Here is a 25,026-nt window from a genome sequence, read left to right as displayed (position 1 = left end):
GTTATATCTGTGCTTTTGTTCTCCTTACTTTGTCAAAATAGACTACTTTTTTTTTTTTTAAAGCTCTGCGGAAGAACACTTCAGATGCTGAACTTTTCTTACTATCAGTTAAGTACAGAAATACCGAATCAGTACTTCTTTTACCTTACCCGTTTCATACAAATTGCCGTACTTCTTCTTAAAAGTGCGAGTGCTTTCCACCTCTGGATATTGTATTGTGGAGTTGTGATATCATATAGCTGTACCACCCTGAGCATCTTGCATAAAGCAAACAACCAATATTATTATGAGTTGTATAAAATTACAAAATACAATTGTGAAGTCTTGCAGCATTATGAAAAGTCCTATATAAAGGTGATACATTATTATTGTTATTATTAACACATAATCAGCATTGAAAGCTATGCTGCAGCTTACAGTAGATGAAAGGATCAGTAAATGAAGTTAAGTGCAGTATGAGGTATTGACCACTAGATAGCACCATTGGTCACGCATTTCACTTTCCTCCCTACTAAAATGTGTTCAGGTTAAGGTAGGGTGCAGTGAGGTTGGATGCTGCCACTGCACTCTGTAAAGTGTCAAATGAACTCATTTCACTTCTGACCCATTACACCCCACCGTTTGAATGACTGAAAAGTCATTCATTTGAAATTTAAAACCCAAATACCTGCAGCGGTACTAAAACTGTTTCATAAATGTGATTTCAAATACCTAACAATCTTTGAGCACTCTCTAAGGTGTCTTTTTTCTCTTGTCACTCACTCTTGATTACCAACTCACATACCAAGCACAAGTTAGGTTAAAGTTTGAAATCAGCTTTTTTTTTGAAGGATTTTCCTTATAATTGTTCAAACATTTTACATGATCACAGACACATTTTGAACAGTATTAATTATGCTGTGATGCTTTGTCCCCCAACATACATGCAACCCTGATACTAAAAGATTTTTAGGCACCTAAAGGAAGAGGAAAAAAGTGAGCTACGACACAGCAGAAAATGACATCACCAATTGCATTGGTAACACTCTTCTATTTATTTTTTCATGTTTTCAGCTGGAGTGGAGTGTGTCACTCAAACGTATGGAAGGAACACTGCTAGTACTCAACAGTTAGCATAGCAGCTAACACAACTTGGACTCCCAAGCAAAAAACGTTAACATTAGCATTAATTTGCACCCATGCTACTGTAATTAGGATAACAATAAAATCGACTTAGCATTAAAAAAAAGGAATTTAATTGTAAAGTATTTATTCAAAAACACATTTCACATAACATGAAACAAATAAAACACTGGTGTGAGTTACTTTGTGCACTAGGCTAGCCCATGGAGGGAGAGGGAGAGAGAGCGCAAGAGAAAGATTTTTTTTTTTTTTTTTACGTATTGCTAGTAATATTTTTTAACACAAGTATATGTATATCAGGTGTTACATTTTTTTAAGATTTACACTTATAATCTGTGAGAAATATTTTGGGTCAAAGCGATCTTGTACTGTGAACACACTGCAACTTGTGAGATGTCAGCAAATCCTGAGAGCAGTCATGTCATTTTATTTGCCCCATTTCTTCTTTTCCTTTTTCCCCGAAAATATATACCGCAATTGTTTTGAAAATTTTGATGAATTTGTGATTTGTGAATTTTTTTTCATTTTTGCTAGAATATCAATTTTATAATAGGGCACTCGGACATACAGTACATGAATGTCAGCTTTCCACTGTTTTTTTTTTTAATTAATTTTTTTACCTCCATTGTTTCTCTCCCTTAGAGAGAGTCTGCTCCGCCGCATTGAGAGGAGCCAGATGAGCTGGCTCGGGTCTCTAGTTAGGAAGCCTCCTGAACGCCTCCCTGCTGATGTGTTCCAGGCGACCTCCCACCGGGAGGAGACTGGACTGGAAATGCCTCGGGATCCCCCTGGAAGTGCCGGACAAAGTGGCTTCAGCTGTTGCTCCTGCAAGTGCATAAGTGGAAGAAGATGGATGGATGGACCTGGATTTCAAAACTAATTGTCCATTAATTTGTTGGTTAGAAAAAAAGGGAGGGATAACAATAGATTATGCAATAGATAAGGAGGGACATATTTGTATATTTTCACAGTAAAACCGACACTCTAAGCGCAAGTATAATTCTGACGGAAATAAATGAGTAAAATCCACTCCCTAATCTAAAGGATAAACCCCACAACTGTATTATTATTATCTATATTATTATATATTTTTTTAATGAGAGTCATATCACGATGGGGCTGTAAGGGACAAAATTCACGATTACGTCAGACACACACAACTGAAAGACTCTCATCCGGACTAATGAAACTCAGACACTACTGAAACGCTCACACTACTCAAACACTTTCGGGCACATCATTTGGACACACATCGGACACACTCTCAAACACTATGTAAACATGATCACACACACACTGCTGAAAGGCTCTCACACCCAGTACTGAAACACTCATTCAAACTACTGAAAGGCTCTCATGTTTCATACACTATACTGAAACATTCACGCACACACGCACACACACGCCCACACACTACTGAAATGCTCTCTCACACACACAGCACTAAAACATATTCATACACGCTACAGTCACATTCATACAACTGAAATGCTCTCATACACAAACTGAAACTCTCACACAGAGTACTACGAAAACATGATCATATACATTGCTGAAACGCTTTCACATATACTATGGAAACACTCATATAAACAGCTGAAATGCCCTCATACAAACTACGGAAACACTCACACATTTGTGAAATATTGTGATATACACTACTGAAATGCTTTTGAAATATTGAAACACTCATAAACAACTAAAACACTCTCAAACCCAACTGAAGCATTCTCATACAAACTACAGAAACACTCATACGAGCAACTGAAATACTCCCAAAGGGAAACACTTTAACAAACTCCTGAAACACTCTCACACATGCTCTCATACACACCACTGTAATGTTCTCAAGTCTTCTCATATCCATAGCACTGAAACTTATTTACAACCGAAACACGTTCACACACTAATAAAACACTCTCAAACATTATGGATTTTTTTTCACCCACATACACCACTGAAATGCTCTCACACAAACAAATGAGAACCATCCAATAGAAATTATGTCACACACATACAGCTGAAACAGTTCCACACACGACTGAAACTCTCACCCTCGATACTTCAATACAATCATATAATATAATGAAATGCACTCTAAACTATACTAACATGTTTTAGGAGTCTGTACACGATTTGGACAATTTCTGTAGTGTGCAAAAGAGCGTTTTAATTGTGCATGTGAGAGCGGTAATACAAAATGATGTCCCTGACAGCCCCTCATAGTCACACGTTCACGACGTGCCATCAAAGTTAATGATGTACTCCCAACAGTTCGTTCAGTTTAACAGTAGAAAGGTTAACCATGTTATGAAGCTTTTAGGCTGTTAGCCTTTTGTCTTTTCTGGAATGCTTTTGGTGGTGCAAGTAAAGGTTATTCCAGAGCCGTTGCATACTGCGCTTGGACAACATTCCAACGTTCTCTTCTCTGTTGGAGTGTGTGAAAATGTTCATTTTCTTACCTGGCCCTTTCACCTTTCCCTGTTTGTTGGGGAATGAGTGAAGTGGTATTGAAGAACGCTCTTAAAGCACCTCCACCAGCAACTTCTCTACCACCCCAGCCTGCATTATTGAACATTTTGCAGCACGGCCAGAAGCAAAGACACCAGGTCAATGTGAAAGAATCCGATCAGGTGTAGTGGACATGTTCTATTCAAATAAAGGTCAAACCTGTTCTCAGACAAGCATGCCATGCATTTGGGAATGGCCTTTGGGTAAAGCCAGGTTAACATTATTGACGTTCACTTTCAGCAACAGTGAATTAGTGGGTAATTGCACTGCGAAATGCTGGGATTCACACCCGGCGTAAAATGTTTTTTCTTATAGAGTGAACTGGAAAGTCAAGTGAGGTTAGAGGTCGCCGACACATCCAAGCATCCCTCTGTGGACCTTGCTTGGCACGCTGGAAGAATAAAAGCATAAAAGTGTCAATTTGTGTTGGTAAGATTAGGAATTGCGACTCAGGTGCCTTGTCCAATCTGTGATTGAATTGTTCAATAAAATCAATTGTCTCTCCAGACACCTTTGGCCACATAAGGAAGCCCAATTAAATAAAGCAGAAAGGAATACAATCCCAATGCAGAATAAAAATGTGTCTTTAAATGCAGAAAAGGATGACATCATTGAAGCAGAAATCATTGGGAGGGGGCGCTGCAGCAGATTGAAGCGTGAAGGATGATTTAGCTATTTTTGGCCGCACTAAGAGAATAACCATGCAGCTTGTTTCACATGACCTGAGGTGTCCTGCTGCTTAATAGCTTAGAGGCATCTCAGGAAGGCCATGGGGGGGACCACAAATAAAAGGTTTCCCTCTTAAAATCAATTGGTGATTCCTACAAGAAGTTACTAATGTAATCATGGTCCTAAAATTGAGTTTGAATTGGAATCAAATTGATGTAAAGAAAATAACGAGCAAGAACCACAATCAGTCTGTGTCAAAATTCGTTCTTGATAGCTTTGATGAAAGGAACGTCTCCACAATAGGAGGAATGCTATTTAATGAAAACTACTATTATGGTTAATTCTGTCAAGGATTTTTGAGGGCAGAGTATGAAATTAAAAATTGATCACCCATCATTTCCTCACTTTAAAGGTGACTTTTGACCATGGTTACTCACTGTCATGTCTACAGACACAAAACATTGTCACAAAATAATAGGGTTGCTAACCAATCAACTACTGTATATCTTTTTAAATGTTTATTTATTTATTTATTTATTTATTTATTTATTTATTCATTTATTTACTTACTTACATTAATAGAAGCAACTAGCATCAAATTTGATTTGTTAACGTACAAACTGTATCATTATTTTTGTACTAGGGTTGTCTTGGAAACTTTAGCTGTAAAAAAAAGAAAGAAAAGAAAAAAGAGAGGCACAGCTCTAAATGTCTTTTGTCGGAGAGTAAAACGAAATACATCAGCCTGAACAAGAAAGTATTTACATATGAGTCATTATCCATTTATTGTCACAGTTGACTGCACTGGAAGATGAGCGACTTAATGGGATGCATTAGGGGACACTGAGCCAGAAAGTGGGGGTGATGAGTGGAAAAAATAGGGCCACAGGGAACCAATAGGAGCAGCATCTTTATGACAAATGGACCTGTAGGAGTTTAGAATATTTCTTGGTGTTTATTTCAACTCCCGGCGTATCTATCTATCTATCTATCTATCTATCTATCTATCTATCTATCTATCTATCTATCTATCTATCTATCTATCTATCTATCTATCTAGCTAGCTAGCTGGCTAGCTAGCTAGCTAGCTGGCTAGCTAGCTAGCTATCCGGCTGTCTGGCTGGCTAGGTAGCTAATTTCGCTTCATAAAATAACACTCAATGGAAGAGAATAAACCTGTCTGTGAGGCAAAAATGGCTTGCTCCACTTTCCAATCTGTGTCAGATATCACATATCACATTAATTAGATAGATACAAACACTGCTTTGAATGTAATCAGCTTACTACAGACCACTTTATCACCAAATAAGAACCAAATTGTTCTTGGGTATCACCGTTTATTTCAGTTGCTATGGTACACATCAGATCAGAATTTCTCAAAACTACTTGTTCAATCTTCACATCATTGGGTCACTTGTACACAAAAACATCTAATTTCTTTGAAAAAGTGTCAAGTGCTTTGCTACATGCATGCAAATGATTAGGTACAATTGTCTGTTGTTTCCTACATTATCAGGTGCTTATGTCATGTTCATGTTTATCAAAATGTATTATAATGAGTTTCTGTTGAATTGTCTCACACCCCAAACCATTTTGGCATTAGTTCATCGTAAACAAGTTGTCATAATAAGTCCAGCATATTTCTATACATTTCCATTAGATTTTTTTTCCCAGGCGAATCTTAACTTTTTCTAATGAAGGGACATGTGTGAAACAGTAGACCAACCAATGATCAACCAGTTTTCTGTAATTGCTCACAGCAAGTGAAGAGAATTGCTGTGATGTGGAGGAGAATTTGTGACCCAAAAGGTGTAGGACACTGTAATTCCTAAAGCATTGGATGTACAATTTTCCCTAAAGAGATTGTCCTATCTTCACATTTCTACTTTTTTTAAATTAGTTCTTTCTTTGTGCTCTGCAGTGATGTCTTTTCCTTTCTGTATTCCAATGAGATGATTTGTCACCAAATTATAGTGCAAATAGAGAGAGTAAAATGTGTAGGTGCTTAGTCTCTTGGAAACGACTGATTGGCGCTTAACCTATTCGACGAAGGTGTATTTTTCAATTTTGAATAATTGTCATCAAAACTGAAGCGGCAGTTTACATCAGAAGATACCTCTATTATATTGACAACGTGACTAAGGAATTTGATTGTCCTATCTGTACTCAATGACACAAAGAGTTACATACTGTTGGCACTGACATGTTCAATGATGCAGATATTTACTTTTGAGAGCTGTATTGAGGATTTGAGAAAGAAAATGGCTTTTGCAAGGTAACCATGATGTTTTGATTTTGTACAAATTGTTTTGAGGAATGCACTTATTGTTTTGAAAACTTCAATTCTGATGTGAGAAATGTACCAAAGCAATTGAGAAAAACAAAAACACATGATTCTGTGGAATTGTAAAGCTCATCTAAAACTCGTTTGTAATGAGTTTTACAACAAAGCCACATAAAGCCGAAGAAAAGATTAAATCTTTTGATGCTGGCTGAACCGAGGTCTCATAAGATTTACTCAGTCTTGCATGTGTCATTTAGTTTCCAACTTCAAAAGTTTCACTGTATCTATGGAATTTTCAAACACAGTAAAAGTAAAAGTAGAAGACACCGTTAGTTTCAATCACAATTGAATTAAACAGATTCAGAAAATGACGACTGTAAGGATGTAACAATTAATTAATCGACTTAAAATCGATTTAAACTACTCAAAATGAAAAAATGAAAAAACAATAAATGAAAATATTTTTCCACACCCCACAAATGAAAAAATGTTTAAATCGATGAATCGATCAGGTCAAGACTCAGAGAATGTTTGGTTTATGAACTCGGACATCTCAGCACTCACAAGCCCTGAACCGAAAAACAAAACAAATGACATAACATACCTAGGTCATTAGAATATGCAAAATTAGAGTGCTAAAAAATGATGTTCCTCCTAGTCTTGAAAGTTTTTTCCATTCCAGATGCATAGCACATTTTGAATGTGTAGATCAAATTATGCGCTTGCGCCAAACATCATTGTGTATTGCGTTTGTGGATGCTGAAGCATCACACTTGCGCACAGAGACAAGCATGGTAGCGACTTAAAAAAACAATCGAAAATCGGGAACTGAAAATCGAAATAGGATCGAAGTGAGGCTTGAGTGAATCTTTACATCCCTACTCGACTGCGATTCCTGCATATTTCCCACGATGTCTTGTGTTATGATAGCACCTTAATGTATCTTAGCTTTTCTGTCTGTGAGAGCACTGAGAAAGAAATGGATTGTATGTTGGTGCGAGCTAATCCGTCAGTCATGCGTGAAGACTGAGCATTAGTCGGTTAATAAGGAAAACAAGCAAATCGGTAAAATAAATAAAGCATTCTACCAAAGCATAAGGTATCATATGCATGTGAAATAAGTGGACTGAAGATTTTAATAGCCCAGATGATGAGTGCTGTAATAAGATTCTTTCTTCAGAGGCTCATTTGTTGAGAAACGCAATTCATGGCTGGAGGCTGTGAGATTTTACCAATTATCCATGTGTGCCATTGAGCATCCCTGCTTGAGCTGCATACAATAATGCATGTGTTTGGCTCCACAGCACCCACTGGAAAGACCATTCGGAGCGTTCAGCCAGCACTGAGGCTAGCAGGGAACCTATCATTTAAATCAGTATGTGCCTAATAAAGCAGCAATTGAAAAGACATTAAAACATGTTATTTCTTGGTGCTGTTGAAACAGCTTGATGGTGGATATTTTACAAAGTGTTTCCATATATACAGAAAAGAACATAACAAATCTATGTTTACTTTCTTTTAGTTCAGTGATTCTCAAACTGTGGTACTCTGTAGGGGTGCGTAAAAAAAAAAAAAAAACTGACCAAAAAAACCAACAAAAAAAATCAATCTGTACTCACTGCTACAGTGGCCTTCCAATCCAGCACAGCACATTTGTTGAGTACAGTTCAGCTGCATTTAACTCAACTCATTCACTGCCATTGATGGATTTTTCACAATTTAGCCATTCAATCCCAGGAACATTTTTCATTTTTTTTCATACATTAGGGTACAATAGGGTCTGAAAATGTCTCGCCATGAATGAGTTTTAAAGTGCAATACATAATCATTTAATTATTTGATCACTATTTTCCTTCAGGTACTTTTTTTTAAATGGAATCATTATCTAAGGACACTTGTATTATTTTCTCATATTTAAGCACAGTGTTAAGCTCCAAACTGGTCATAATGTTAGACTGGTTTACAAAAATATTAAATATACTGTTTTCTTTTCGGAATAAAAGCTCCGTTTTAGTTTTGGTAATATATTTGAAGAGCTTTTATTTTATTTATTTATATATTTTTTTTTAAGGTGGTACCATACCTGGTATAAAAAGTTTGAGCGTGTCTGTTTATTACAGGTTATTAGGGTTCATTTCATTCATCAGAGTTTTATTTTCACAGCATCACCACCAAAAGTCATGCTTGGAGTCTGTGAGTGTTCTGTTCTTTTGATGCTTTAGCACATGCCAAACAAGCTAATTTGCATGTGGTATGAATTATACAACAAAATCAGTCTTGCATCAGTTAACATGTAGGGGAAAACAAAGTGTCACTTAGAATTCAGGGAGTAAAACCAGTGTACATATTGAAGAGATTTCTTGACACAACCTGGTGTATTTGTCTTTTCTGACCAATGGGACCAATTAAGAGTAGTTATAATAAGGTCAAGTACTGTAGAAATTAGAATTTCAGACACATGGTTGGTTGCGCATGAATCAGCAGTGTAAGTAAAAAAAAAAAAGAGAGAGCTAAAACAACAAACACAAAACGACATGAATAATTTCAAGCAGTCGTCAGACTATCGTGTATCTGTGTGCGGTTTTATATTGTGTGACTATGTATCCAGCTTGGATGAGAAATTCTCTGAAGGTCAGAAGACTCTTTGACGCAGAGTTGGCTGCAAAGACAGAGCACAGGTGACAGCCATGCATTATGTAGAAGACAGGAAGGGACAACTGGATGGAACATTAAGACATTCACACGCGAGAAAAGAGAGGCATGGTTGACTTTGAAATTATCACACTGACATGAACATGCCAGGGGGTGGGGGGGGTGAAAACATATGCAGAAGAAAGGTTGCAGCTACTGTTAGGTCCAGACACGTATGGGAGTTGGGTGGTGGTGTGGTGGGGTGGGGTGGGGCTTTGTGGATGGTGGTTATGGTTAGGACTGGTGAACTTTTTTCACTATGGGCTATCAACCCTGGCTTGGTTGCCCGCCGTCAGCGCCCACTTGCCCCCCCCCCCCCTTTGCACAACACTGACATGAATTTGGAGCCCTTGGCGGTCAACAAATTATGAGTTTCCTCCTTGGGGATATATTAGGTTGGTATCAAGCCACTTACTTGACAGGTGAATATTTTCAACAACAACATTTTCTTCTTTCTGAAAGTCTTGAGTTGCTTTTGCAGTATTTTGCACTAAGATAAACGAATAATTTTCCTTTACAAAGAAAAAAAAAATCATCACAGCATCAGCAGAAGCCAGGAATCCTCTGTAGAAGATCGATATTATTTCTCCTTTTCTGAGAACAGCTCGTCTTGCGTCAAACAGCGGAAACAAGGTCACGGCAGGGGCATGCACAACTGCTAATGGAACAGGCTCGCTTGTGTTTATTGATGATGTGACGGTTGATAAAAGTAACACGATGAATTGTGAGGTGTATAGCAATGTAAAAAGGAAACCGATGAGACTTGTGTGCAGATGGAGAAGAACCTGAAGCTTTTTGAGATTATGAAAGCAGCTGAAGACCTTTTGAGGCCAAATGAAAGGAATATATTTAAATGGTTCTAATCTGACGTCAATAGAGCAGTGGCTTTCAAACGTTTTACACTAAGTGCCACTTAAAAATATATACTTTACTCTCCGGGTATCCCTATAATAAATGACATTATAATACAATAATGTAAAAAGCCCAAGTGTTTATCAAAAATGTGAAAGCTGTTTTATTTTTTTATCCCTTATTTATTCCGTTATTATCGTAAGCAACTGTATTTAAGGCTTTACTCGGAGGGCCGTTATGATGGTGAAACCAAATCAATGTTTAATCGTTTCATCGTATGGTGAAATGTCAGGTTTTCAAGGGTGACTCCAAAGACGACCGTAGGTTTTAGACTTCCTGTCTCACGAGGGGCTTCAGGCTTCAATGGGTTGAAGTGAAAAAAGTCAACCCCAAGAATGTCTTTACAATATTACACTCTAAAAACAATTGGGTTAAAAATGACACAATTTTGCTTGCTGTCCACTGAAAATGACATCACAGTTGCTCACGGCCCAAGAAACAACCAATCATGACTCGGCTTCAGAAAGCAGGTGAGCAGTGATTGGGCGTTACCTGAGCCCTGAGCAACTTTGATGTCATTTTCAGTCGACAGAAAGTGGCAAAATGGCCGCCCCCTGAGACGGCTAAAAATAGGTGCATTTAGCCGCATAACTCGTATTCCACAAATGCAATATTAATAACGTAACAAACAGCAATTGAATATGGCCATAAAAGAAACCTGGCAAATCAGCTCCAGGGAGAAAACAACACATTTAAGTGACGTCCATGAACTCTCCACTTCAGGCAGTCCATGACTGCTTGCTAGCACCTTGCTAGCATATCGTCGCTGTCCTGTGAAAAACACTCATCTCCATTTTTCTTTTTTCATTTTTCTTAGTTTTACATGAATGGTGTTTCCGCGTTACAGTCGTCACTTTAATGTGAAAATAAAAAAAATAAAAACAAGTGGACATACGTGTTTGTCACAGGACAGCGATGATATGCAAGTCTCCCTCTCTCTCGGGTCCAACCAGCTCCTCACAGACCAGCCGCAGTGATCCACTCAAGACACTCAGAATATCAGAACCCAGCACAACAGAACAAGACAGGCTCGTTATAAACCCTCCAAGAAAAACAATAACATAATGCAGTTCATTACAGTATTATACGATATTATAAAGTAAACCCATAACACAAGGCACTACAGAATTGCTCACTAAGTCCACAGTGGGAGCTTACCACCCACCATAAGCTGCAACTCCCTCAGCCTTTGCTGCACCATGATGGCTCCTTTGCAATTAAAAAAAAAAACAAACTCAGACGGCTGTTCTACAAACGGTAACACAAGCGTTTATGTTTTAAAGAACTTGGTTGTATAATGTTTTCACCAGCCCGTTGACTAAAGATCCCCCTCGGAGAACTCATCGCAGGGTCACATCTGTCCTCCACTGTGGTTGGGAGAGACGCCTCAAGTAAAGTACATTCATCATCTTCAAAGTTGTTGATGATAGTCTTTATTAACTGCGAAAGATTAATGCTTCAGATTAGGTCACTGCAGGAACTGGCATCTCGTTCACTGTTCACGGTTGGTTTTACAGGAATAATGGTGATATATTTTAATTTGCAGTCAAACGGAGATATCAGATCGGCCAAATGTCGTTTGGGCTTATTACTCCCAGCGGTAGAGGGAAGAGTGCCACACCAGATCGAGCAGTCTGAACTGTTTTCAGCATGTATTTTTTTTTATTTTATTTTTTTACATACAGAGTGCCAAAATGTATTAATGGGATTGTCTTATTATATTGTTTTGGGTGCAATTTTCTTAGTGACTGGCATATGAAATACCTGTATTTTTTCTTCATTGACTTATGAGTGAAGCTCACAAAAATCGTAGCAACTCTGCGCACAGCAAAAAGTCCTGTGTTGAACTGACTCGCGCAGTTCATTTGAACACTTTTACAGAGTTTATATAGCTACAAACTCCATCCTTCCATCCATTATCCAAAGTGCTTATCCTCACAAGGGTCGCGGGCGGGCGGGTGCCTATCAGCTGTCTATGGGCAATAGGCGGGGTACACCCTGAATTGTTTGCTAGCCATTCGCATAGCACACAAAGACAAACAACCTAGGGACAATTCAGAGCCAAACACGGTTCACCTGTTTTCTAAAACTGAGCCATGATTGGTCGTAATCTGAGTCCTGAACAACTTCAATGTCATCTTCAGTCGACAGAAGTGACAAAACGGCCACCCCCTGAGCTAGCTATAAACGGGTGGATTTCTCATATTCCACAAACGCAATATTAATCCAAATGCCGTGTTTGGACTAGTGAGCCAGCATAGAACATATTCTGAAAAAATATATACGTTTGGCTTGAGTTGCGCTTTAAATAAGAGAGCTAATGAATGTAAACAGAGAATCTCGGGAAGCTCGAGGCTGAGGTAAGACCTATAAAGAGACAGTCTCTATAAGAGTAATAAAAAAAGGCAGAATATTAGCTCATGCATGCACACAAATATACGACACACAAGAGGGATGTACTGCACCGGCTTCAAAAGGCTCTTGTAGCAACTACTGACATTAGGAAGTGTGCACGGTGTCTCTTGATTAGTCTTTCAACAGGCTGCAAGTTCTTAATCTTAATCAGTCTCTTATCTCTGGCGCCAGTTGAGGTGAATTGGTGGCCTTCACCCCCCCCACTTGGCTTCTCCTCATAACTCGGCCATTTCTCCTCATTACTGCTTCAAAGGATGCTGTGGCTTGGCATGCTAATGCAGCACAGGCTAGCGCTGTTCGCTTGTTAGCGTTTTTCTCATTTTGTGCACTATGAACGACGTGTGTCCTCTGTGCTGTCGCCCACACCGATTTAGCAACTCCTGTTAAAATCGGAAGAGTGCGTATTGAAGTATTCAACTGTAGGTGAGAATGAATGTATTACCGCATTTGCTTGGGAAAATGAACGCGCGCACAGATTGGTGCAAAAGAAAACTTTCATCCATACTGCGTCCTTTGTTCTGCACTCCCAATATTCCATAATAAGATAAGATAAGATAAGATAAGAATGCCTTTATTGATCCCACAGTGGGGAAATTTTCGTTGTTGCAGCATTTTAAAGTTTTACAATACATTTGATTCATCATCGTATTGTTTTCAGTTATCGTTTGCACTTGGCCCACTCAACAACCATACAGATCAAACAAATTATAGTACTACGTCGTGTGAAGTACTTCTGCCAACGTACTTTCAAGGAGACAAGCTACTTTTTCTTCCAGCGAGAACTAGCCAACTGGGACACACATGCTGAAACCGGCCTCCAGCTTTTTGGTAAATTGTGATCATTCGACACAAGCTCATAGTTATTCCAAATGCATCACTCTAATTCCAGAGCAGCGCTGGCCAAAAACAAGATGTAAATAAGTGATGAAAAAGTGTATGGAAAAAAACGAAAAAAAAAAAAACACGAGCAAAATTGAAAGACAGCACTCAAAAAATGTGCAACTTATCTATGATGTTTTTTTCCTAGATCATCTCCCTTTTCAATTAAAATTATAACCCCTGCGTTGTCTTAAAGGAATGACATTTTGCGGATTGCTTTGCTCGATCAGATTGTGTTTTCACAAGCATTATTTTCACGCAAATGTGGTTTCCGTCTCATCTTGTTTTTTCATGTGCAAATGAAACAACTTGCTCTGCTGACAGCTTGGACCTCCTTGGCCACATTTGCCGTATCAGTAGCTAGATGCCGCAACACTTCTAAGCGTTGCTTTCCTCTCAGTGATGCTGAAAGGGAGATGAGCGAAATGTTTTCAGGTTAAGGAAAATGATAATGAACAGATAAGAGGCAATCCAACACCCAATGCAGTAATGTGGACCTGGGAATCTAATTCCAAATGTAACAACAGTAACACTACATCTAGTGTTGTCTCACAAGCAACATACCCAATAGCCTGTAACTCATCATCCGAGCGTGACATCAACATATACTGTTGCCTGTATCATAGTGAGACATGAACATGTAATTGTCATTTAATTTTAAGGGGACATTTTTGAAATGCCAGAAAGAAAAGCTGTCGCAAATGAGTGCCAGTTTGGAGCTTTGTAAGGAATTATTCATCATCATTATTTAATTGTCATATCCCCTATGACAAAACTCTTGAGCCCTGCATTTCCTTTTGTCAGGGTCATTTCAATGCAGTACGACAATTTAACAACTGACCGCAGACTGTCAGGATCCACATAATTTCCTCCTCCGTCATAACTCTCAACAGTGGCTCTCCTCAGGGCTGTGCGTTGAGCCCCATTCGCTTCATTATGTTGACTTATGACTGCTCAGCCCAAAACGTAAATCATTAAATCAGAGGTCAACCCCAAATTTTTATTTAGAGCAATATGTTCTATGCAGCCCGACTAGTCTAAACACTGCATTCTGATTGATATTGTGTTTGTGGAATATGAGTTATGTAGTAAAATGGGAAATAAAAATAAATAAATAAAATGCATAAAAGCTCTGCCACAGTTTGTCTTGAGTCACAGGTGCTTCTTCTTCTACTAAACAGAACTCATTCAACTGCCCGTTGAGTAGAAGCAGCTGTGGCTAAAGCCAAACGTAGAAGGTTTTTTTACCTTCTGGACCTGGAGTTTACATCTCTGCTGTTGACTGAAAATGACATCACAGTTGCTCTGATAATTATGGCTGCGCTTCAGAAAACAGGTGAGCTGCGATTGGTTGTTACCTGAGCCCTGAGCAACTGTGATGTCATTTTCAGTTGACAGAAAGTGGCAAAATGGCTAAAAATGGGTGGATTTTGCTGCTTAACTCATATTCCACAAATGCAATATTAATCAGAATGCCATTTTTAGACTAGTGGAGGCGCATAGAACATATTATTGTAAAGTGGGTTAGGGATAGGCTTGGACTTCAGGAGGAACAAACGTCCTCACAGGGTTAGGGTTAGTGGAGTGGTTGTGGAAGAGGCTTCCCATTTTAATCAAGCACCTGAGCATCAACCTCAACCAAAACCTGCGGTCTGATTAGGCAGGCATGCCAACGCCTCCACATCCGGAGGAAACTACTGTCACTGTAACAAGTGTGCCACTTGCATAAGGAAGGATTCCGCACATTACACAGACTGCTTCCCACTCTTCCTCTGGGAAAGAGGATGCGGAGCAGTCAGAACAGGACAACGCACCTGAGGAATAGTTTCTTCCCCATAGCCGTGAGATGGCTCTGGAATCTGGGGATGCTCCCTTAAGAACAAACAAACAAACTAACTAACACACACACACACAGCCAAAAACTGCATATCCCAGTTCCTTGTGTTAACTAATCAGCTCCATACAGCCACTCGCGTCTTGCAAGGTATACCTCGTTGTCAGTTCTCTTTGTATTTATTTCCCTGGTTTCTTACAGCCTTTGTCAGTTCATTGTTGATGTTGATGTTGCATGTTATTGTCAAGTTAATCAAATCATGTTACAGTCTAATTTAGTATTTTGCTAATTCCATGTGCCTTGTTTGTTTGTTTTTTGAGTGGATATATTTGTTTTGGAGTACCCGTTACCCTTCACCTGCCCGTTGGCCTCTCAAAGACTGTGACAGAACGCAGTGGCTATTAAAGGATCATGTGGAATGACAAAGAACTGAATATGTTGTTATTGCTAAAACATGCACATTAGCAAATTGTTTAAAAGTTACTTTTTGATATAAATTCAGTAGGCCTATCAAAATTAAAGCATTAACGAAGGAGATTAATTTAAATGTTATAACGCATTAAAAAAATTAACTCAGTTAACTCAGTTTTATTGACTTCCTATGGCAGCTGACCTCTGCTCACTTTGCAGCTAAACTTCGAGAGTCACTGTCGAAAGACAGACCTTTACGTAGTTTTACTTTAAAATTTACTCGACGGCTCTTTGGAGAAATCCAAAATGATTTGTACACTTTGCAAAGTCAAATTCAAATACCATATTAGTTGTACGTCTTTGGTGTATCGTTCAACAGTTGTATTTCACAGAAAAATAATTGTATTCAAGGATCAAAAACGCTATTAGAACAGTCTTTGAATCAAAATATACTTTTTTTTTTCCAGATTAATTCCAAGATTTTACTCACCTAAATATCGGTTCCAAGCTTTGTAAAAAATTGTTGTTGAAAAATACGATCAATCGCGATCAATTATGGAACATTTTGCGATTAATTCGTTTAAAATGTTTAATTACTTGATAGCACTAAAATTAAACTAAGATGTTGATAGAAATTAAAGTCTTTTAATAGACAATACCCAAAGATGTGAAAGTGCACTAACTGCTGTTTTCACCGAAGACAGACAAGCCAAATGTCTCATTAATTAAAATGTCATTAATCCGTAGAAACATTATCAGACCTCAGAGGAGGCTCTTATTGCATGCCTGCTAAGGAAATCGGAGCCCACAATTTTCAGGCTACTTCAGCAGCAACCATCAGAGTAATGAGATATATGTGAGCGCATGGCGTTTTGACAATTAGCTAACGGCAATGGTGTTGGTAATACTGGGATCGGTTTGTGGAGCTGCTCGCCTCATGCAAATATCTCATTAAAAACTAAATGAGGTTTCATGACGACCAGTTTTCATGCTTCATAATATTTCCTCTCACATCATGGATATGTGTTTATGCATGAACTAGAGAATGACTTTGTGTAGAAATGTGTATTACAAACCTCTCAGGTCAGCGGGTCAGGACTGCATGTTAGTCAGAATGAGACTTAAAGCAGTAGTCAACCCAAACATAGATTTTTAAGATTATGTTCTATGCAGGCCCACTAGTTGAAACAGCATTCTGATTAATATTGTGCTTGTGAAATATACAATACAATACAATATAATACAATTTTATTTATATAGCGCATTTCATAACAGCTACAGGTGAGTTAAGTAACAAAATCCACCCGTTTCTAGTCATCACTGGGGACGGCCATTTTGTCACTTCAGTCGACTGAAGCTCAGCTCAGTTAAGCTTCAGAAAACAGGTGAGCCATGATCGGTTGTTATCTGAGCCTTGAGGGTCTGGATGTCATTTTTAGTCGGCAGAAGTGACAAAATGGCCCCTCCTTGATATGGCTAAAAACGGTTGGATTTTGCTGCTTAACTCATATTTCATATTAATCATAGTGCCTTGTTTGAACTAGTGGGCCTGCATAGACAATATTCTTGAAAAAAAATATGTTTGGGTTGACTTCCCTTCAATGATATGTACAGATGACTTTCGCTGATTAATTACAGTCATTTAAAATGATGTTCTGCAGCAAATATTAATTAAGTTTTGACTTCAGAGCATGCATTAATGCATAAAAACGGGATGAGAAAAATGTTGACTAAATTATGTTGTTGAACAAGATGTATCACACGTAGCAGCAGGGCAGCAAAAAGGTTCTCTGTTTGAGCCCTCCAGCATGAAACATAAAACAGTGAGCGATGTGGCGTCATACTCTTTGTATCCACTCTAAGCCCAGAGTGAAATACAAAAAAATGTTTACATGCTTTTGTAAACATGTCGCGAAAGCAAAGGACAGCAATACAGCTTAGTCAAACACCAGGAGTCACAGTAGGAACCTGGTCCCTTCATTGTGAAAAGCATACAACAAACAAATAAAGCAAAACATTCACATAGGAATACAGAATACGACAGATACAGTTTCTATTTGTATGTCCTACTATCTTACAGTTTCTTCACATTATGGCTGCTTATCACATTAAAATGCATCATGAAAACGTAGCAGAATAATGAAACCTAGAAGTCTTATTTTAAGTGGACGAACACTTATACACATACCAATATAATAGTTTTTTCAACACATTAGCTATGAAATTCTGACATAATGGGAAGGGGGGGGGGGGTGAACGGGTCAGATTATACAGGCCTGTTCGTGTGCGTATATGACCTTGCTTAAGGAGAACAATTCTTAGCAGTATCCATCCTGGTTATAATTGAACGCCGCCTTGTCTGCAGGTTTTTAATCAATTCTATTCTCAAAGTGATTGTCCTCTCTCTCGACTGCTACATGTTTACCCGTTTTCCCAATAAAGAGGTTGAAATTGGCAGACAGCCATTGAGTGGAAACTGAACCCGCCCTGCCTCGACACCAGTCGGGCCAGTGAACCACTACACTGCCAGTGAAACTGTTTGTTGGAAAGATTCTCATCAAACATACTGTTTCTGATTATGTTTCTGATTGAACTTTAAGTTCCGCGTGATTTAGAGCCCAGCGCTAAACCAAAAAGTGCAGTCTTACCAACAGGAAGATGGAAATCCTTCAGTTTAATGACTCCATGGGTGCAGCCAAGAGAGCTCACCTGTCCAAGCGAAACTACTGGCATCATCGTTCCTGTGGATGTTTGAGCCTCAAGCCAACATAAAGTGGTTATGGTAGATGTCCCGACCTCAGCAGATGAGAGCCAGCAAGGATAGCTACAGGGGACATATGCCACCATTTCAGGATTTATAGTGGATTTCGGCTCTCCGAATATTATTAGGCTGCGCTTTTGCGGAGGCCCCTCCAATGATCTGATTCACTCTGCAGGAGTGATTCCTCAATCCAAGTGAACATTCATCTCAAGACAAATCAGTCATATCAGGTATCCTGTACATCGAGAGTAGGGTTGAATACAGCGTGGAGACTCCTCATTAGTGTCGAATGCGGGCGGAACACGCTGAGGTTAGGTTGGTGGTATCAAAATGATTTCTTTTTCCAAGTCACAACCTGCCGTACGTGTCCTTCCTTATCATCCACCTGCTTTCACTTTATGAGCTCAGGCTTCGTTTATATGTGTTGAGTTTCACTTTGCCAGTTCCAGATTTTTGATTGGAAGAGAGGGACAAGGAAAGGTGCCAAGCTGTTTTCTCCATCATTTTTTTTTTTTTATTTACTATGGAGACATGCGGTTGGATGTATTCACATTGACTAAAAAAAGCTCACTCAGAAGAGAGCACATATCCGCTGATGCCGAAAGTGAAGGATTGTCATATTGATGATTTGGTTTCTCTTATCACAGGCTAGCAACAAGTTCATCAATGAGCAGAAAGTGCAAATGTGTAAACGAAATGGGGCCATGTCTTTGGTGAATCAAATTGAAAAAAGAAACATCAATTCCTCATCTGGGTCAATATCACTCTAAAGCAATGTTTCTCAACCTATATTGAGCCAAGGCACATATTTCACATTGGAAAAAAAATCTCACGGCACACCACTTAGCATAACGATTCACAAAAAGTGTCATTATGTTCCTTCTGTCATCTAGTGGAAGAACATTGTATTGCTGTGCCTGGTACTGTACTGTATGATACATAAATATCTTAACAAAACTTTTTTTAAAATTAGAAATATATATTTTTGGACAAAATAATTGACATTGGATAATTTACCACGGCACACCTGATGATCACACTAATGTGCCACGGCACACTGGTTGAGAATCACTGCTCTAAAGTGCCTTTGGTAACCTCATCAGAACCACTCACTCATTGTCAAAATGTGGTATTTGTACACATACTAGTAAAATGCTAGCCTCTTCAAATGTGTTTTCTTCAATTTATACCATTTTATTCATTTGTAATTTTGTCTCGAAAAATGATCTGCTATTTACAGGGTGTGTAATAATAAATTAGATGGTTAATAAACAATAATAAAAAAAAGACATTCATAGTCCACAGCGTGTTATTTGATAAAATTTGTCTTTGTGATCATGTGTATTCTATCTTTCATAATCATATTTACCATTTTGCTCAGTGTTGATATTTGACTTTGATTTAATCCCACTTGATATAGAATAAAGAGGCCATTTGTGGTGATAGTTTTCACAGTCACATTTGTGACATGCGTCAATGACGTGACGTCAACTTTTTAAAATCAAAATACACCAAATGTTGGTTTGGAGTTGGTATTTTCTGAAGCAACTTTCCATCAAATCTGTGAAAACAGCAATATAGCTGTTGTTTACCCTAATCCAGGGACCACATCTCAGTAAAATGAAAATTTCAAGAAAGCTTTTCCTTTTTGATAAAGCTACTGAGTCACCTGCTTTGACTGTAATGCAGCACAACATTTGTGTAGAGAGATGGAAGGCGGTGGGTATGAAAGGCTCTCTCAAGTGAAACGTTGCACCCAAATGGCTCATCGGCTTCCCACACCTTCTCATATTGATTAAAAAAAAAAATAGAAAAAAGATCATGCAAATGGTTTTGTGAGAGGTTATGAGATGTGTTTAGCTGTCTCTCACTTAGGGTTGTGGGCTCATTTGCATATAATAATAACAACAACAATGATAATAATAATAATAATAATAATAATAATAATAATAATGGGTTGAAAAGAAACAACTCAACCAAAACTTGTGACAGTGTCACATTATTTAGTGCCGGAAATTCCACATTTTCATACATCAGGAAAGCACATTAGGAATGATTGAAATAGACATATTTTGTGTAATTATAAATATCTTCTAAATATCGAAATATCTTAATAGGAGATGCAGATAAGAGCAATATAGTAATACAAGTGTGTGTTATCAGTAAATGAGCTACAGACTCCATTGCAGTGACCCTGCAATTCAATCTCTCACACACCAAAATGCCCTTGAGGTGGTGATCATGAATTAGATAGCATGTTTGTCCTCTAGATCAGCGATTGCCGTCCAGTGTGCTTTGAAACATTATCAAGTGTGCCAGGCTAGATTACCACTATAATTTCACTTAAATGCTCAGAAACGTATTCCATTACAACATAATGTTGCTTTGTTCAACTTTCCGGGGCCAACGACGTATTAGTGGTATCACGGACACGGCCAACGACCTCGCCGTGTCGACGCATGGCGATGACGAGCAGCTTCAGATTGTGATGTTGATCCCTAGGAGGAGGTCAAAGTGTTGACAGTCGGAGCTTGCCAAAATGATCTTTGAGATTGTACTAAAGCTCTCAAATGAAATGAAACGTTGCTCTTTTTAAATCTCTTTTTAAATCTCTATCTACACTACACTCTTACTACCTGAGGGGGATTTGCTTGTAGTATTTGAGTTTAATTGGGTCCAAAGAGGTTTGGTAACATTACGCATTTTTATGTGACCAGTTAAAGATTTAACATACATGACTGGAATTCAGACGCCTCCGGGATCAACAAAAGACAACAGACGAGATTTGTTTCTTTTCAAAGGTTGTGGAAACCACTGAATAAAATATTGGATCATCAGAGCATTGAATTATTATTATTATTATTAATATTATTATTTTAGTTTTTGGGGCCTCATAGGAGAATAAGTAGGAAAACAAGTTGTTGTTGTTTTTTTTAATGTAGAAACTTCATACAATTTTATACCCAATGGCAGAATGAGTTAAGTTAGTTCTTTGATTGCACATTTATGCTGTGGGGGAAAAAAAATAACTTTAATTATTTTCTGTCGACAATTGACCCGCCTCAAAGAGGAAGTCAAGTAAAAAATGTTCTTTACAATTTGTTCTATACGCCCCCACAAACCTATACATGGTGTTCTGGTTAATAATACACTTAATAATGAAATGTGAACTAAGCAGAAAAATCCATCCGTTTTTATCCATCTCAGGGTGCTGCCATTTTGACGCAACTGAAAATAACATCAGAGTGCCTCAGAGGGCTCATTACATGACCAAACCTGGAATCTGTGGCCATGATGTTTGCAACCTGGGCCCTTTGGCACTGTATGTCATTTTCAGTCGACAGCAAGTGACAAAATCCCCCTGAGTTGGATAAAAACAGGTGTATTTACTTTAGTTCTTTTATTAATTAATATTCGTTATACGCAATATTGATCCGAATATCGTGTTTAGTTCATGGGGGTGCATAAGATATAATACTATAAAGATTTTTTTTAATTTGATTCCCGCATAAACAACTATGTTTGGGTTGCTGGGACACTGATCCGGGACCTTCACCTTGCACTTGACACTCAGTAAAACTCATGCATCTTTCCTACATTCTACAGCAATGTTTTTACCACCTTTAAATCCCATCAGTGAGGAGCTATAACATCATCTGCAGACTCTCATCCATCTCAGCCTGCCTTGAAGCACAGACATCCTATCAAGTGTCACACTTGACGTCTCCTTCATACAGCTTTGATTGTCACAATTGTACTACAGAATTGAGGTCCTAATTCAGAACATGACATGATAAGTACAACAAAGAGTTGCTGATGTGGACATTATATGGAGCTGGTGGATAAAAGAGCATAATCAAGAAGGAATATGGAGGCCACCCCTAAAGAACATAAATCAGGACAATGGCCAAGCAAAGATATCTTTTCAACAATTGACAATTAAAATGAATAACGAATATCTTACCTACCAGCACTGAATGGAAGCTTTGTTTTCAGCCAACTGAACCTAGAAAAAAACAATGCAAAGCAAGAACTTGAAGACAACAAGCCTTCTCGTAGTGGTCCCTTTTAGGGAAATTCTCGACATGTCATTACCGTGTCTAAGGGGGAGTTTTCAGTTGTGTGGTTAATATGGGCTAATATCCATCATTTCTCCAAATCATGTTTCTAAGTCTCACTGAGGACTCTAAATTTATTGTCCATTGGTATGAATAGTTTTTTGTTTACATACTCTTTGATTGATGACCAGTCCAGGGTGTCCACCACACAATTCAGGGACGGTTCCAGTGCTACAGAAAATACTTGTGAAAGACTGGATATTAGAGATTTATTCTTATTTTTTATTTTTTTGGCTTGACTTGGGCCAGAACGTGGCTAATGTATGGGCCTGGAAAAACCAAGGTGGGCCTGAATATTTCTCTCAATGAGCACGATGTGTCCTGTCCCGACACATCGTGTATTCAAATAAAGCTTCCTTAGACAACCAAAATTATGCCATTCTTAATATTCTAAAAAAAAAAGAAAAAAAACCACAAATTAGAAAATTAATAATCCTAATAATACAAACAATTTAAAAGTATATATTTTTTGATGAATCGCACTGGGTCTATCAATCTTGGTGCGCCTGTGCACACCCGGGCCCATGGCTCCTCCCCTGTTTCATACATCTAACCATTAACTGGTTAAATTTAAGTCGAGATAACCGAGGCCGCAGTGCTCACTAAGCCCTTAAAGGTATTTATTATGAGCTGATTGGCAGAGATTCTCACAGAAATTGCGACTTATCTTGGAGACATCAGGGAAAAGATGTAGTCTAAATTACCTTGCAGAGTATGGACGTGCTGTGCAGTGAAGGTTACTTGAAATAATGCATAAAACCCACTGATTCTGCCCAAGATGCCCTTGATAGTTCCTTCCCCGAACAAGGGTTTTCTTAATGTGTGCACTTCAATTGTGCTCTATTTTATCACTGCATTGGCATTCTGTTGAAGAACCCATTTGTACTGCGACTGTCAAGATCACCTCAGTAATGAATGAAGAGGGACTTTAACAGTCTCTGGTGGCTTTCATGGTAATTTTCGTCCCCATTTGAATGCGCTATATGTCTGACAAGTAAACCCAAAATAACATTTGCAGCGTTTTCATTAGGTGAGCAGAAGGCACAAGATTGGCCCAGTTCTGCCAAAAAAAACACCTCCCCATAGACGACACAAACAAGATAAGCAGCGATATCACACAAAACTTGCTTGCCCTCAATACTGATTGTGACAAAGCGCCATGAAGACAAATTTAGTCCATATGATAAGTGACACTAAATTTAGCGCAAATGCTGAGTGTTATTGTGATGTTCCAGATTTCAACTGTTTGTGGAAAATGAATGTTGTCATCACAGATTTTGAAATGTGTTCAAGTTTAGAGCATTACTGGATGTGCTCTGCTTTGTCCCAGACAAGCTTTAAGAAGCATTAATTAAGGAGCATTTGTAGATGAGTCCGTTAAAAGTTACAGTGCTAATTATTGTCTGCATTCCCACAGAAGATTGAGTTGCTGAAATATGTGAAAATACTTGAAGTACAGTGAATTCAGAGATTTGGTTCTAAATACACTTCTTGGATACATGTTTGAAAATAATGAGTCGTATGAGTCGCTCCTCCCCCAACTAAATAAGCGCCTTTGTTTATATTCGTGGTTTATTGTTCTCTATTTGCACAATCAGCGGACATGCCCACGGAATCGGAGAGCAGAGAGAATAGCTTGATTTCTTATGATTATTGAAGTCTTATTTCATATACTTAAAAAAAATCATTTGAATTTGACAAAGTTAATAACAACACTCTTTTCTGTTTTGTGTCTAATTTACAAGACATTTTAAACCTTACAGGGACTGTATTTGTTGTCCCCTAGGTTTTAGTCAGATGTCAAGTAAAATTCGCCGTTAAGCAAAGCCTCACCCACCGCTAAACATGCATTTGCTGAAAAGCCGACTGAAACGAATTCAAAGAAAACCTCTGCTGAATGTCCAAAATCCGAGTAACTGAAGGGAAGTAAAAAGGTTATTTGTAGTGAAAGATATCAAAGAACTGATTCATTGAGAGACGCCCTGGCCGGTCCACCCGTGCCTGAAGTAACAAAACAAAACAACGATTACCCGACTTAATCCATCTTTTAATTGCTACCACTATTATGTTGCGATTATAGAAACCATCAATACTGTGCGAAAGCACAATATAAAAGGAAAGCACACGTGGAGCAATCATCCGGAGCAATTCAGAATTAACATTTGATAAAATGACAAAAGCAAAAACTTTCAATAAAATACATCATACTCACCAACGATGCTGATTAATCATTGTATTCATTGGTGCAGGTTACAACAGATGTGTTTTGCTAGTCAGGTTTCTCTGAATACGTTTCGCTCTGACTACCCAATCAGAGGACAGAGAACGCAAAGTGATTAACCACATACAGTGCGTGAGGCTGTCGATGCGATGGCTCTCCTATCTAGGTCGTTGCTTCACTGCAGAGCAACAATTGGCA

The 25,026-nt window shown here is 38.4% G+C and overlaps 1 long non-coding RNA gene across 1 annotated transcript; it reads right to left on the bottom strand.

The window, feature by feature from the left end:
* Positions 1-1,166: 1,166 nt before the first annotated feature.
* LOC147147337 (uncharacterized) lies at positions 1,167-24,980 on the bottom strand. Its single transcript, XR_015086923.1, has 3 exons — positions 24,820-24,980; positions 22,458-22,495; positions 1,167-1,947 (listed from the first exon to the last, which is right to left on the bottom strand). It is a non-coding gene; the product is annotated as an uncharacterized LOC147147337 (long non-coding RNA).
* Positions 24,981-25,026: the final 46 nt, after the last annotated feature.

This window comes from Filicampus tigris, chromosome 5, assembly GCF_054856515.1.
Source record: "Filicampus tigris isolate MCC_2025a chromosome 5, RoL_Ftig_1.0, whole genome shotgun sequence".
Lineage (NCBI taxonomy): Eukaryota > Metazoa > Chordata > Actinopteri > Syngnathiformes > Syngnathidae > Filicampus > Filicampus tigris.
Note: the sequence above shows the minus strand (reverse complement) of the source record. Positions and strands in the feature narration are given on the sequence as shown.